This window comes from Chelonoidis abingdonii, chromosome 24 (assembly GCF_003597395.2).
Source record: "Chelonoidis abingdonii isolate Lonesome George chromosome 24, CheloAbing_2.0, whole genome shotgun sequence".
NCBI lineage: Eukaryota > Metazoa > Chordata > Testudines > Testudinidae > Chelonoidis > Chelonoidis abingdonii.
The window spans coordinates 21,459,982-21,474,810 of NC_133792.1; the positions used below are offsets into that span (position 1 = coordinate 21,459,982).

The 14,829-nt window shown below is 42.4% G+C and overlaps 1 protein-coding gene across 2 annotated transcripts in view; it reads right to left on the reverse strand.

Moving 5' to 3' along the window:
• Nucleotides 1-14,421, reverse strand: part of RAB14 (RAB14, member RAS oncogene family) — a 39,383-nt gene extending 24,962 nt beyond the window's left edge. For both annotated transcript variants that reach the window (XM_032767457.2, XM_075060450.1), the window contains exon 1: nt 14,219-14,421. The gene's annotated coding sequence lies outside the window, so the exon portion shown is untranslated. The remainder of the gene's footprint in view (nt 1-14,218) is intronic.
• Between the last annotated feature and the right edge of the window lie 408 nt (nt 14,422-14,829).

Below are 14,829 nucleotides of genomic sequence, written 5' to 3' on the forward strand. Positions count from 1 at the left end.
CCCATAGGGGTGAGAGGGGAATTTTTTTTTTTATTTTTTTTTTTAAATAGACAATAAAGAATTCTTTATCAACCTAGACACATCTATATTAGGGGGTTAGGTCAATCTAACTACAGCACTCAGGGCATGAAATTTCACAGCTCTGAGTAACTTTGCTAGGTTGATCTAATTTAAGTGTAGATCAGGCCTCAGGCTTTTGCCAGCATAGTGATGTCAATCTGGGGTGCAACTCCTCGCCTACACTTCTAACAGACATAACCATGTCACCAAAATGATTACATTTCAACTAGACCAAAGAAAGATTGAAAAACTAGAAGGAGTTACAACTTTAATTGTGTGGAGCATTCATCAAGAATAGATATTTCAGAAACAAAGCCTAAGCCAAATATTTCTTCAATGATCAAAATATTCCTTAAGATCTTTAAAATTCAGTTTTAATAAGTTAATGCACATAAAAAGCATTTCCTCAATCTACAGTTGTGCTATAATATCACTTTAAAAAAAAAGTCTATGAAGCCACAAAACTTTCAGATGCATACTGTGAATCATTATTTTAAACAATCAGTAACACTACAAGTGTCTAATCAATACTGAAATAGTACACTACATAAAGTAGCTAAAGAATTGCCATTCCAATTAATTGTATCAATTGCACATTGAGAAGTAAGTTCAAGATCTTAATGACCACTCAAGATCCTAGAAGATCAAATTTAAGATCAAGTCAAGTTCAGTTAACCATTTCCAGATGTCTGAAAGTGTTTTGGTCCAATACAGGTAACTCCAATTTGAAATTAGCATCTAATTTGTTGATGAGTTATATAGTTAGTTTTCTACAACTAAAAGTTAGATCACTACTTAGAACATAAAAGAGTGCCCTACTAGGCCACTATCTTATCTCCAACAGTGGGCTATCAGATACTCCAAAAGCTGTAAAAATCCTTATGGATGCATCTGATGAAGTAGGTATTCACCCACAAAAGCTCATGCTCCAATACATCTGTTAGTCTATAATGTGCCACAGGACTCTTTGTGCTTATAATCAATGTTGATAGAACATGCTAGGGGAAATCTTAACCCCAAGTAATTAAGCTACTTTAAGTACATCAAGAGATTTGTCAGGCCATAAGTTTTATCCTAATATGATTAACTACTAGTATCAATCATGATGTCTAATCCTTTATTCCTACGACATTCTTTGCCAATCAACATAAAGACAGCATTCCATAGATTAGCTTTCTTTTATCATGTGTTATACCTCATGTCCCCTGTTTAATGAATACACCTCTATCTCGATATAACACGATCCGATATAACACGAATTCGGATAATGGGGTAAAGCAGTGCTCGGGGGGGGGGGGCCTGCGCACTCCAGTGGATCAAAGCATGTTGAATGTAATGCAGTTTCACCTATAATGCGGTAAGATTTTTTTGGCCCCCAAGGACAGCGTTATATCGGGGTAGAGGTGTACTACTCTTTTTAAATGCCATTCGAAAGACTTTCTGCACCTCTAGTCATTTTCACTGCCATTCCCAGGACCTTTCTATTTCTACTATGTTATTTGGAATGGCATAAACTAGTTTTCAGACTACCAAAGAACTATGTGTACCAGCAATTTTATAGAATAGTAGCATGTTTTCAAGATTCTCTTCCAGCTTATAAAAGAGGCTAAGGGGAGGAGGGCAGATTTGTGATTTATAAGCCTCCATTATACTATGGAGAAATGAAGATGTGAATAAGAATTCCCTATTCACCTCTTCACATAACACAAGAAACTAGGGGTCACCCAATGATATTAATAGGCAACAGGTTTAAAACTAACATAAGTACTTCTTAACACCACACAGTTGGCCTGTGGAACTCTCTGCCATGGGATGATGCAACAGCAAATGTATAACTAAGTCTTCTTGAACATAGATAAGCTGAGAGAGGATATATCCATCAATGGCAATTAGACAAGACGCTCAGGAATGTGGCTCTAAAGCTCTGACTGCCAGAAGCTGGGGGGGGGGGGGGGGACGAAGAGAGAGGAAATGAATCTTTCCAACTGCCCTGTTCTGCATGATCCCCCGAAGCGCTAGTAATGACCACTATACAAGACAGAATATTGTGATAGATAGACCAACGGTCTGACCCAGTACACCAGTTCTTATGACCCTTCCAGACAAAACTGCTTCAGTGTTAACAATGAAAAGTTCCTCAACACAAAAGTGATGTAACAGACAGGATATTAGTGAGGCCCTAAACTTTCTTCAGCATAGATGAGAATTTTATAGGAAACTTGTTATAGTAGAGAACCTATGAAATCTGAAACTTTACTAACAATTAAGGAATTAAACAAACAAGTACAAACATCCATTTCACTTCCTTCCTATTTTATTGTCTTAAATTGCTAGAGAATGAGCAACATGCAAGTCAGATTCTATATTTAATTGGATATCTCTTTAAAGTTTGTATTCTCTAAGGTAGTGGTTTTCAACTTGGGGGTTCACAGACTATGTCCAGAGTCTGCAAAAGGTGACTCGGAGAATAAAGTTTCAGATCCCAAATGAGGCATTCTTTCTGATAAAAAATGTGAATACCCCCACAGGTCAAAACACAGAATTATTGTCACCACCATAGAAGCCCACAGTTCAGACCCCTTTTCACGCTACATCAAAGGCCATGCCAAGCACATGGAACATTTATAGCTGAATTCTGTTCAATCAGTTTTCTGCTTAAGACTCCTATGTTAGGGGTCTGCACACCACAGGTTGCATTTCCAAAGAGGTCTGCACCTCCATTTGAGATTTTAGGGGTCTGCAAATGAAAAAAAAGTTGAAAACCAGTAGTTTAAGACAGACACTAAGGAACAAGTTTATATAATCAGGTTGCCTCATCAAAACTAGCTGATTGTCATACTTGACTACACTGCAAGTAGTAAGATATCACAATGTACATTGGAAAAAACAGTGTGAACTAATCATACACAGAGATAGACCTAGATGTCATTGTGCATAATAATGGCAAAAGAGCAAGATATTAAGGGGAACATAAAAACAGTTATACTGGGTTAGATCAATAGTCTATCCAGCCCAGCATCCAGTCTTGACTTTGGCCACTGTCAGATGCTTCAGAGGTAATGGATCACTCAAAATTGCTTTAGTCTATTCATCTGCTGTCATCCAGTCCCACACTCTTGCAGCTGGAGGTTTAGGGATACTCTGAGCACAGTGACAAAGAGTCCTGTGGCACCGTATAGCTTATGCTCCAATACATCTGTTAGTCTATAAAGGTGCCACAGGAGACTGTTGCTTTTTACAGATCCAGACTAACACTACCACCCCTCTGATTCTGAGCATAGTGTTGTGTCCTTGACAATAGCCACTAATGGACCTATCCTCCATGAATTTATCTAATTCTTTTTTGAACCAGTTATACTTCTGGCCATCACAACTTCCAACTACAATATATTCCACACATTAATTGTGCATTGTGTGACAGTAGTTCCTCTTGTTGTCTTCTTGTATTAAACTAGATGCATATTAGGGTCATCAGGTGACCCCTGGTTTTTGTATTGTGGGAAAGGGATATAACTAGGGATTTAAATATCGTTTAAAAAGATAACCGATATAATTTTAATAATTTAAACAGTTAATCAATTCAGGCCTCACATGCAGGTAACTCTCTTTTTCCATTTCAGGCAGGAACTTTGTTCCTAGGATGCACATCTCCTCTCTTGCATTGCCCCAGAGAGATGGGGAAGGGCAGCTGCGCTCATACCGGGGGTGACACAACAGGCCTAGCCAGGAAAGCCTGGGGCAGTTCAGAGGGCCCAGTAACCTGTTCACATCCTCAGTACCCAGGAAAAAGTGAGAGAGGGGCCCCAGGTACCTAGTTTGTTCCAGTGCAGCCTCTACAGATGCTCCATGCCACCCCAGCAGCAGCTTCCGTTCCCTGACCAGAGCGCTGTCCGTCTCCACAGCCAAACCCCTTTCAGTGGCATGGGGGGAGGCTGGAGATTACTTTACCCCTGATGGGGCCCACAGCCCTTGTCCACCCCCCAGGTTTAGATGTGCGCCTCCCCCGGCCTGGTTGGTTGTCCACTGCAGCTGGACTAGAGCATCATCATCAACCCGGCCCCTTTAAGAGGTGGCTGGGCTCCCAGTGACCTCTTGTGATGCCCACTCCTCCCTAGTTGCCATAGTCACCTCTTGCCAGCATCCCCAAATGGCCTCTCTGCTGCAGGAGAACCTGTTCGAGATCCATGACCAGGGGGTTAACGGTTAGGGTGCATTAATGGTAAGAGTAATACTTCCCTGTTAACCGTTTAATATTTTACATTCCTAGATATAACTTCTGTATTCACTTTTTCCACATCATGATTTTATAGACCTCTATCATATACCCTGAGTTGTCTTTTCTAAGCTGAGCAACCCTAATCTTTTTAGTCTCTCTTCAGATCAAAGCCATTCCATACCCTTGATCATCTTTGTTGCCTCCTCTGAACCTTTCCCAGTTCTACTATATCCTTTCTGAGATGGGGTGATCAGAACTTGACAGTATTCAAGATGTGAGTGCACCCTGGATTTATATAAAGGCATAATAGTTTGTCTTATTTTCTCTCTCTTTCCCAATTGCTTCTAACAATGTTAGCCTTTCTGACCACTGTTGCATACTGAGCTGAAGTTTTCAGAGAACTATCCATGGTTATTACAAGTTCTTTCCTGAGTGGTAACAGTTACTTTAGAACCCATCATTATACAAGTGTAGTTTGGATTATTTTTTCCAGTGTTCATTACTCTGCACTTACCGACATCGAATTTCATCTGCCATTTTGTTGCCCACTCACCCAGTTTTGTGAGAGTCCCCTGTAACTCTCTGGCGTTAGCTTTGGACTTTATCTTGAATAATTTTGTATTATCTGCAAATTTTGCCACTTCATTAATGATCTGTAAAAGGGAACGAACAGTGAATATGCTGAACAGCACTGGTCCCAGTACAGATCCTTGGGGGGACCCCTGTTCACTTCTCTCCATTGTGAAAGCTAATCATTTATTCCTACCCTTTATTTCCTTTTAGCCCAAAGGTGGGCAAACCACAGCAGCCCATGGGACCATCCTGCCCTGGCCCCAAGCTCCTGGCCCAGGAAGCTAGCGTCCCTCCACCCCCCGCAGCCTCAGCTCGCTCACTCTGCCACCAGCACAATGCTCTGGGAGGCAGGGCTGTGAGCTTCTGGGGAAGCACAGCTGCAGAGCCGAGCCTGATCTGGTCTCTGTGCTGTGTGGCGGCACCGGTGCCCCAGCTGTGGCGGCACCGGTGCCCCAGCTGTGGCGGCACCGGTGCCCCAGCTGTGGCGGCACCGGTGCCCCAGCTGTGGCGGCACCGGTGCCCCAGCTAGCATGGTAAGGGGACGGGGAGCAGAGGGTGGGGTTGGATAGAAGGCATGGATGTTCAGGCTGGTGGTCGGGCAGAAAACAGGTGGTTGAATGAGGGCAGAGGTCCCAGGAGGGCAGTCAGGAGACAGGGAGAAGGGATGGTTGGATGGTGCGGCAGGGGTCCAGGGGCAGTCAGGGGACAGGGAGCGGGGTGTGTGTGTGGATGGGGCACAGGTCAGGGGAGGGAGGGAAGGGCAGATAGGAGATGGGGGCCAGGTCACGACCCCTCTCCACTAACCAGCCCTCCATACAATTTACAAAACCAGATGTGGCCCTCGGGCCAGAAGTTTTCCCACCCCATTTTAGCCACGTACTGATCCGAGAGAAGACCTTTCCTGTTATTCCATGACTGCTTAGTTTGCTTAAGAGCCTTTGATGAGGAACCTTATCAGAAGGTTTTCTGAAAAACCAAGTACACTGTACCAACTGGATCGCCTGTACCCTCATGCTTGTTGACACCCTCAAAGAATTCTAATAGATGGATGAAGCATGACTTTGCTTTACAAAAGCCATCTTGATTCTTCCCACACAAAAAGTCTTTATCAACATGACTGATAATTCTGTTCTTTACTATAGTTTATCAAATTTTCTCTGTACTGAAGTTAGGCTCACTGGCCTGTAGTTGCCAGCATCAATTCTTCTGATACATTACTGTGGGACAGTACTTCAGATTTGTTACCCATATTAGAGCTATCCTTTTGGTGCATCTCCCCTACATCCTCTGCAGTAAACACCAATGCGAAGAACTCATTTAGCATCTCTGCTAAAACCTTGTCCTCTTTGAGTACTCTAACACCTTGGTCACCTACTGGCCCCACTGCCTGTTTAGCAGGCTTCTTAGGATATACATCTACACTGCAATTAAACACCCACAGCTGGCCTGCATCAGCTGACTGTTTCACAGGGCTCAAGCTGCAGGGCTGTAAAATTCTGGTGTAAATGTTAGTTCAGGCTACAGCCCAAGCCCAGACATTGATACTGGAATTTTACAGTTCCACAGCCTGAGCCCTGCAAGCCCAATTCCGCTGACATGGGCCAGCTGCAGGTGTTTAATAGCAGTATAGGCATACCCCATACATACTCATGGGGAAAAAAAAATAAAAAAAGTAAATTTTTCTTTAGCAAGTTGCTTCTCAACTTTTTGTGCACTTTCCAATTAACCTCACTAGGATCTGACTTCCAGTTTTTAAAGGATGCCTGTAATGGTCTCCATTACTCTGCTGTTTAGCCATGGTGATACACCAAATCAGAAAGTATAGTAAGAGGACCAAAAGAGTATCCATTTAGTCTGAGCCTCTGTTACGGTGTCTTTAAGTTGTCCCCATGCTGCATGCGGGCATTTAATCTTTCTGATTGCGCGTTTTACTTTCCACGTAACAAACACACTCATTTTTATGTAGTTCCCCCTTTTTAAAGCTAAATGTTACCATGGTGGAATTTTTTGGTATTATTTTGGACGCTAAGATTAATTACATTATAGTCACTTTTACCAAGGGGTTCAGCTATAGTTATGCCTTAAGACAAACAAAACAACCTAAACAATTTTAGCCTTGATCCTGCAATCACTTGTGTGCTGATCTATAAAACACAAGATTAGTCCCACTGAAGTCAAGGTATGTACCTGCTTAAATGTTTACTGGATCAGGTCCTTAATTTTCAGTATTTTGGTTTTTGCCTATAGCAATATTGTACAATTCAAATAAGATACCCCACTAAGTAATGGTATTTTAAAATATTTACAATTCATAATTATCTATAATTAAAAAAGCATAAAAATAGTTTTTCAAGACTCAACCCAATTAAAAATTAATTTTTTAAAAAATTGACTTGATTTAGATCTTTGGTTTAAGTTACTTCAGCTCTTATCTAACAAGCATTTAGTTTATTTAACCTACATTTTATTAGTAGCAGTGTTTCATCACCATTTACATGGCATTAGCAACTATAGGCCATAAGCAGGTCAGGACTCCCCGGAACAGACATAGTGACAGTCTGTGCCTCAAACACATAAAAGGTTGGTTAGTGTGTATCTCAGCATGATGGAGAGAAAAAGATAGTAACACATTATTTCTTGTTACAGGTGCATACAGAGCCTAAAATAGCTTGCAATCTTAACACATTATTAGACATCAGGACGGGGACGTTAAGGCACAGAGAACTATCATGCTTGACATAATAAAACAGTCACAGCACACAAACTGACTAGCCACTTTCAGACCAAATCATTTGTATTCAAATCTGATGGAGATTATGTGCATTAATCCCATATTCATGGCTATCATCTCTATCCAGTCTCATTCCGTTGACAGAACTTTAGGCCCAAGGAAATCCCACCCTAATACTGGCCACTCTTAAAACAGAGTGAGGGGGCTACTTAATGACTAACTTCTTTTTTTATGGAGAGCATAGGAACATGAAGGGGAGTGACATATGGAGGATTAACCATTTGTCTACATTCAGGTTAACTGGAATTAGTTTGAACTAGGTTAGTTAACCAGCGCAACCATTTATTTTTTTTTGGCCATCTTAACTCTCTGAAGTGGAAAAACCAGTTCCCAACTGACTTCACCAAAAGAGCCACTCGGGTTTGTGCGGGTTTCAAAGTCATGAATTTGATTAAACCCATTCAACTTTCCTATGTAAACAACGCCTTTTGACATGCTGATTATAGTATTCCATTTTTAAAGGGTCCAATCATTTAGTCCACAGTGAATATATACCCTACAGCATAGTAAACTCTTATATACAGCTTTTCATCAGTTGATCCTAGAATTTTGCAAGGGAAGCCAGTATTATCCCCAATTTTACAGAGGTGGGATGACCTTCCCAAAGTCAACTAGCAGGCCAAAAATAAAAATAGCAGGGCAGGTCTCCCAAGTCCCTACCCAGCACCCTGTCCACTGGGACACACTGCTTCTCAGTAGCACTCATCATCAAGTCTCTTCAACATTAAACGTTAAGGCAGATACTACTAATCCAGCAGATGGCAGAGGGACCATGGAAAGTTTCAGAGAAACATTAAAGCGGAAGAAGTCAGATGTATAAATACCACATTTTACTATCTTAACCACCAAGTGCATGGTATCCTCTGCCCTCTTCTAGGAGCATACGCTTTCTTCCTCATCTTTCCAAGCTTAAAGAAAAAAATGCAAAGCATCCTCATCTTGTTGAGACTCCCCAGCATCTTCTTGGTTCTAGCTCCTCATGTTAATTGCTTTATTTCCCCATCATAGACAATTGTATTGCCTCTCTTCTAAACTAGAAGTCACTCTATGTTGCATTTTCCTCCAAGGGTACGACTACACTACCAACCAGATTGGCAGGTGCAGTTCTATCTATCGGGGATTGATTTATCGCGTGTAGTGTAGACGCGATAGGAGAGCGATCAGGGATCAATTTATCGACTGCTGAACTCTAGCTCGGTGAGAGACGGAAGCAAAGTCGACGGGGGAGCCACAGCAATCGACCCCGCATCGTAAGGATGCGAGGTAAGTCAAACTAAGATGCAACTTCAGCCACAAGAATAGTGTAGCTGAAGTGGATGTATCTCTTAGGTCGATCCTTCCCCACTCCAGTGTAGACCAGGACCAAGAATAGCTATTTTAAAACAATTAGTAGTTTCAAGACCCAAAAGATAAGGGATTTTGTGTCCTGTACTTATTAATTCAGATGGTAAAAAAATAAAAAAAAATAAAAAATAAAAAAAATCCAAGACTAAATACCCAAAAACTCTTTTCTTACAATCCTGTTGAGAAGTTTAATTCATTTGAGACTTGTAAAGTGTTTGTTAAGTCCTAGGATAGAAGTGAACAGTAATGTATTTAATGACCCGAGTACTGTCTTCGGTACTAAATCCTCAAGGAAAAAAAGTGGTCTACAGGTGATTTACACTCTCCACCACCGCAATTCATCAACAGTAGTTTTACATGGACACAGTTCAAATTGGTAAAGTTTGTTTCTCCTGCTCCCATTCCCAAAATACTACTCTAAAGCAACCTTAAATACGCCTTCTTGTCTTTGTGCAACTTAGTGCTATTCAAATCCCCTTTACCTATATAAGTGTTGCAACGTTTGTATTTACTATTTACATCTCCTACACTTGGAAAGTGGCCTAGTCGTTACTCTCATGTTGGGGCTTGTCTACACTGGCACTTTAGAGCGCTACAACTTTCTCGCTCAGGGGTGTGAAAAAAACCCTGAGCATAGCAAGTTTCAGCACTGTAAAGCACCAATGTAGAGAGTAGAGGTGGGGGTTTTTTAAGAGCACTGGGAGAGCTCTCTGCCATGATTACACAAGCCACATTAAAGCACTGCCGCAGCAGCGCTTTAGCATTGCCCGTGTAGACTAGCCCTTAGATACAATCAGGTTTTGTCAAGTTATAACTGAAGCAGTATATCTGAATACTAGTTATAATCAATGTGCTTTAGACATAGTTGTCTCAGTAATTATGTTCCTATTAGTGGTACAGGTTCCCATCAGAGTCATATAAACACACCTACTTCACACACCCATATAAGTTCCAAAAAGCAACTATATTCTCCATCTATGACTACTGCAATATAATGCACTTGTACTCTGAAAAGTGACATAAAATGGCATCATAGGTTTTCACATGTGTTTTTTGATCTCCAAGCAGAGTTTGCTCTGTTTAAAACAAAACAAGAAATTAAACAGGCAGTCATGGAAACTCATCCTGAGCTCAAAGTGTCAAGATTATTTTTCTCATCTTGTGGACTACCACTAGTAATAGTTTTTGCAGGCCGAACTAGGCCCCTTATTTGTATCTGCACAACTCCACTGCTCTAAATGGGTTTGCATGGGAGTAACTGGTACATTTGTTCACAATTCTGTTTATGTGCATGATTGAACAGAAGAACACTTGCTCTTAGTATTGAAAGGAAAGACAGCCAAGAAGTGTAAAATGCAAGCAATAACTGTGTCATTGGAGTCAACAGATGTGAGACTACAAGTGGAACAGATCTGATGAACACAGTACCAATTTTTAACCTAGTCCCTGGGTAAAGTCAGCGTTCAAGTAGTTCACAAGATTTTTTCAAACCACGTTTTATTCTTGTCCCCCTCATCCTTACAGGAGGTGCTACTGGAACAGCCATGTGCAAAAAGATAACAGGCTGCAGCAGACACACTAAATAGATTGCCTCTGCAATCTTACTAGTACTACTCAGAGCAAAGAGGAAGCACCAAGGTCACAACACATTATTACACAGTGGCATATGAATAGTAGTTTTCACAGAATATCAGGGTTGCAAGGGACCTCAGGAGGTCATCTAGTCCAACTCCCTGCTCAAAGCAGGAACAATCCCCAGCTAAATTCTTAAATGGCCCCCTCAACGACTGAACTCACAACCCTGGCTTTAGCAGGCCAGTGCTCAAACCACTGAGCCATCAGAATTAACTCCAAGTTATTAGTTTATCAGAAAACATCTCATTGCCTTCAATTTTCTGGAAACACTGTTCCTGAGAAGTTCCCATCAATAGAAAAACTAATACATAAGGGATTTTATATTTCTGCTGTCAGACATTCCTCCATCAGAGAAAGTGAGTATCATACTTTCTGCTGTTTAAGTATGTCAGATCCCCTGATCTGCATTCATCAATTCCCCTTTAAATAGTCAGCAGTATGAGTCAAAGCAGGAGTGACTGTTTAAAGGGAAAAAAACAAAAAACACACACAGACTGACAGCTTAGTCTAGGTTACTAATAATCATAAGCCATTTATGGCCACTAAGTTTTGTTTCATGCTAGTTTTCTTTAAATTCCTAACTAGAAGAGGAAAAGAAATGTAGTTATGATAATGTTCTTTAAGGTTGTTGAGGTTTTTTTTTTCCCTGCCAATTAGTTACATGTGCCTCTGCCCACCATCCCCCCTCCTAATTAATAGTGGGACTCCAACTGCAAGCATTTATGAACTATTTGTTATAGCAGTAGTTTAAGGTTTGTTCTCTCTCCCCAGTGACAAACTGGTTTCATCTGGTAGAGTTGTATATGAATAATGAACTGATGGCACTTATGTGTTCCTTAATAAAGAAAGTTTGAGGCTTTTGGGGAAAGCAGCATATAAAGAAAGAAGTCTGGTAGGCATGTAACTTGACCGACCATAACAAGCAGCTTTCTGGTAAGATTTAAGCCAAGTCAAAGTTTCTCAGTTAACCTTATTTATTTAGAGTGCAGTTCATCTGTGACTATATGACAGTACTCTTGAAACTGCAGATTTTCCTTTTCTGATTTTAATCTGTTTGTTTTATTGACAAATAGATCAATGATTTTTTTCCTCTTTAGCACTGTAGAGCCATAGCAACTAATGTTCTTTCTTCCTGGTATCAGTTATACCTTCGCAACCAACCTAAAGGCTATGAATTGCATGCAAGACAACATTGGCTTAGAGGACTTTAATATGTATGGATGATGTGTTACCCTGCAAGAACCCAGGACGAGACTGTAGGGTTAGCAGTTAGGAAGAATGTTTCCTACATTTAAATGGAACATTTTTGATACAGATTCACTGACAATTAATAAACCCTATACTCTTAACTAAAAGTCATGTTGGACACTACAACCAAGCCTTTATTGCCCATTGCACCAAAATAATGGAACAGAATATTACTCTACAAATTTGGAAGGGGGTACAGGGTTAAGGGGAAGAAGATGCACTGGATATCTTCTCTCTGTGTACAGAAGTCTCAATAGTAATGAGACTTCATCTTGTGATTGTGGGTATACCCACCCAATCAAAACCAGAGATAAAGCCCAAGGTAAGACAACTTACTTTAAAAAAAAAAAAAAAAAAAAAAAAAAAAACACACACACCTTCAGAAAGCTACATTTTATCAACTACCTTGAACCAAAAGAAATTTTTATATTCAGTCAACTGGATGAGGCATTTCCTTTTACTGCTCGCTTAGCAGTAGAGCCAAATTCTCCCATAGATATCTATTGCAAGGTAAGCCTGAACAGGCAAATCACCTACTGCACCAAAAGTTTTGTTAACTAGACATATAACAAAAGTTAGCTATGATTCTCTAGCAATTAGTTACTGGGCTGTTTAATACATTCTTGATCAGTAGGGAAAGTGCATATTTCACTTAGAAGAGAACTAGGTTACTAAAACATTTTAAAACCTCTAATTTTAATATGGTAAACGATTATTTTTTTCCTTTAATGATGGCTTCATTCAGGACAAACATATCCAATACACTTGTAAATACCAGGTTTCCCCATTTTCAAGACCCCAAACAAGTCATAAACACATGAGATTGGAGTTTCTTACCACAGCTCTGATTTAAGTGGTTTCCCAATCCTTCACAGGAGTAACTTACCTTTTTAATCCATATGTAGTTAGTTGCATTTTTAGATGTTAACTCCCCCAGAGCAGAAATTCGTTTACTTATGTTTGTAAATTGCTCAGCATAACATAAAACCAGACTAAGTAATACAATAATTTAAATTGTTAGCTGAAACATCTTGCATAAAAACTGCTAGAGACTTTCTAGCCATAAAAAAGTTAATATACAAAGACGACATCCACTACAGAATCAGTTTCTAGTTCAAAACTGAATACAAAAAGAATCTTTTGGATTACCTTTCAATTTTTAGTGTAGTCAGAATAGTCACAATTAAAAATTCTTTTTAGACCTTGTATCTATATTTGTTTGTCCCCCATCCCTCATGTAGCCACTCCATTTAAGACTATCAGAAAGAAACTGAGTAGCAAGAAAGGCCACAACAGTATGGACTTGACAGCAATACAACTGTGGACAGAGCCTAACAAATACCTTTCCTTCTTCATAGGATCGATTAAGCCAGTGTTTTTGTTGTCACAAACTTGTTTCCAAAATAAGCCATTGACCACTCCAGAATATCATTAAAGGACAATTCAGAAATGTGATGGAGACAGACAAAGACACAAAACAACAATCTGAGTCTTTTAATCCATTTTCCTGTGCAGCACTTAGAAGAATTTTGTCTAAAAGAGTGAACTACAGAATGTTTTGAGGGGACTCCCAAAGATTTGGAGGATTTGTTATTACTCCTATATGAAAGATTCTTTATCAGAGTTTCATGCAACATAAATTTTAAATATTGACGTTAGGGACAGCAGAAATAGCCTACATCGCAAGCACATACTCTACTGTATACAAACCCTGAGTGCACATACGATGCACATATGCATGTGTGCAGTCACACGTACTATGCAGGCCACACACATGAAAGGAATGCGAGTGTGCAGCGGCGCAGAGAAGGCGGAGGCCAAGGCCAGAGAACCGGCGCAGCAGAGGCCTAGCTTCTGCCCAGCCAGCCTCACCCTACCTGGCAGGCCCAACCCCCAGAGCTCTGGCTCTTTCCCCTTCCATTGTGTCTCATCGCTACAGACGGGAACGCGGGGGATTACAAGGAAGCAGGCGGAGGACGGGCCTACTGATGCGGGGTGCGGGCTTCATCCACCTCGGGCCTCCCAGCAAGGGGAGCGGCGTAAGGGAAGGGCGAGGAGCGGGAGCAGAGGTCCCAGCGAGGCCTGAGTACTGAGCGATCACCAGGCTAGGCCGCGGGGGGCTGTGGGGCGGGGAAGGAATGCACCGCTGTGGGATCTGAATGGCTCCAGGGCAGGGGGGCCAGGAGACGGGTTCCCGAGGGCAGCCCTAAGATGACTCGCCAGGCAAGGAGGGGTTCCGGCCGGGTTCGGGGGGAGGTCTCTCTAGCCGGGCCTCGGTAGATCCCCGGCCGGGTGGCGGGTGGTTCTCTGGGCCAGGCGTTGTGGAGGAGGTGCCGCCACTTCCTTATTACCTGGGCTCGGGGAGCTGGTGGCTGTGCAGCTTGGCTCTCTCGGTGGCGGCGGCGGCGGCAGCCCGGTCCCCTCTGGGCGCTGTACGGCTCTGCTTCGGGCTGGGTCTCTGCCTCGCTCCGGGGCTCCCACAGGCTCAGTTCTGACGGCTCGACTGCGCCCCCATCCCCCCTTATCCAAGATGGCGGTGCCCCGTGCGCGGGGTTTCCCCTCCCACTCTGAACGGGCCCCGGCTGCACAAAGCGATGCGCAGGATTCAGAGCTCCGGCCAATCACAGAGCGAGCGTGCCCTAGCGGGGCGCGCCTAACTGCACGCGGTGGGCGGTGCCCAAAGCAGGCGAGCGCGCGTCGGGTCACGCGCTTCCTCTTGCCCCTTGGCGCGTCCTGAGTCTCGGGAGGTGGGAGGGGCGCGCTCCTAGCGGGCGGGAAAAGGCTTAGCCTGGATCAGTGAGCCGACGATCAACGCTGCCCTTGTCTCATTCGTGGCGCTCCCCCATCCCGCTACCCTTGCTCAGCCAGTGCTCATGGCCCCCTAAGGGGGAGTCGGGACCCAGATAAACACCAAGGGAGAGTGTCCCCGACACAACTGCTCATCACCCCAGCAGATGGGGGG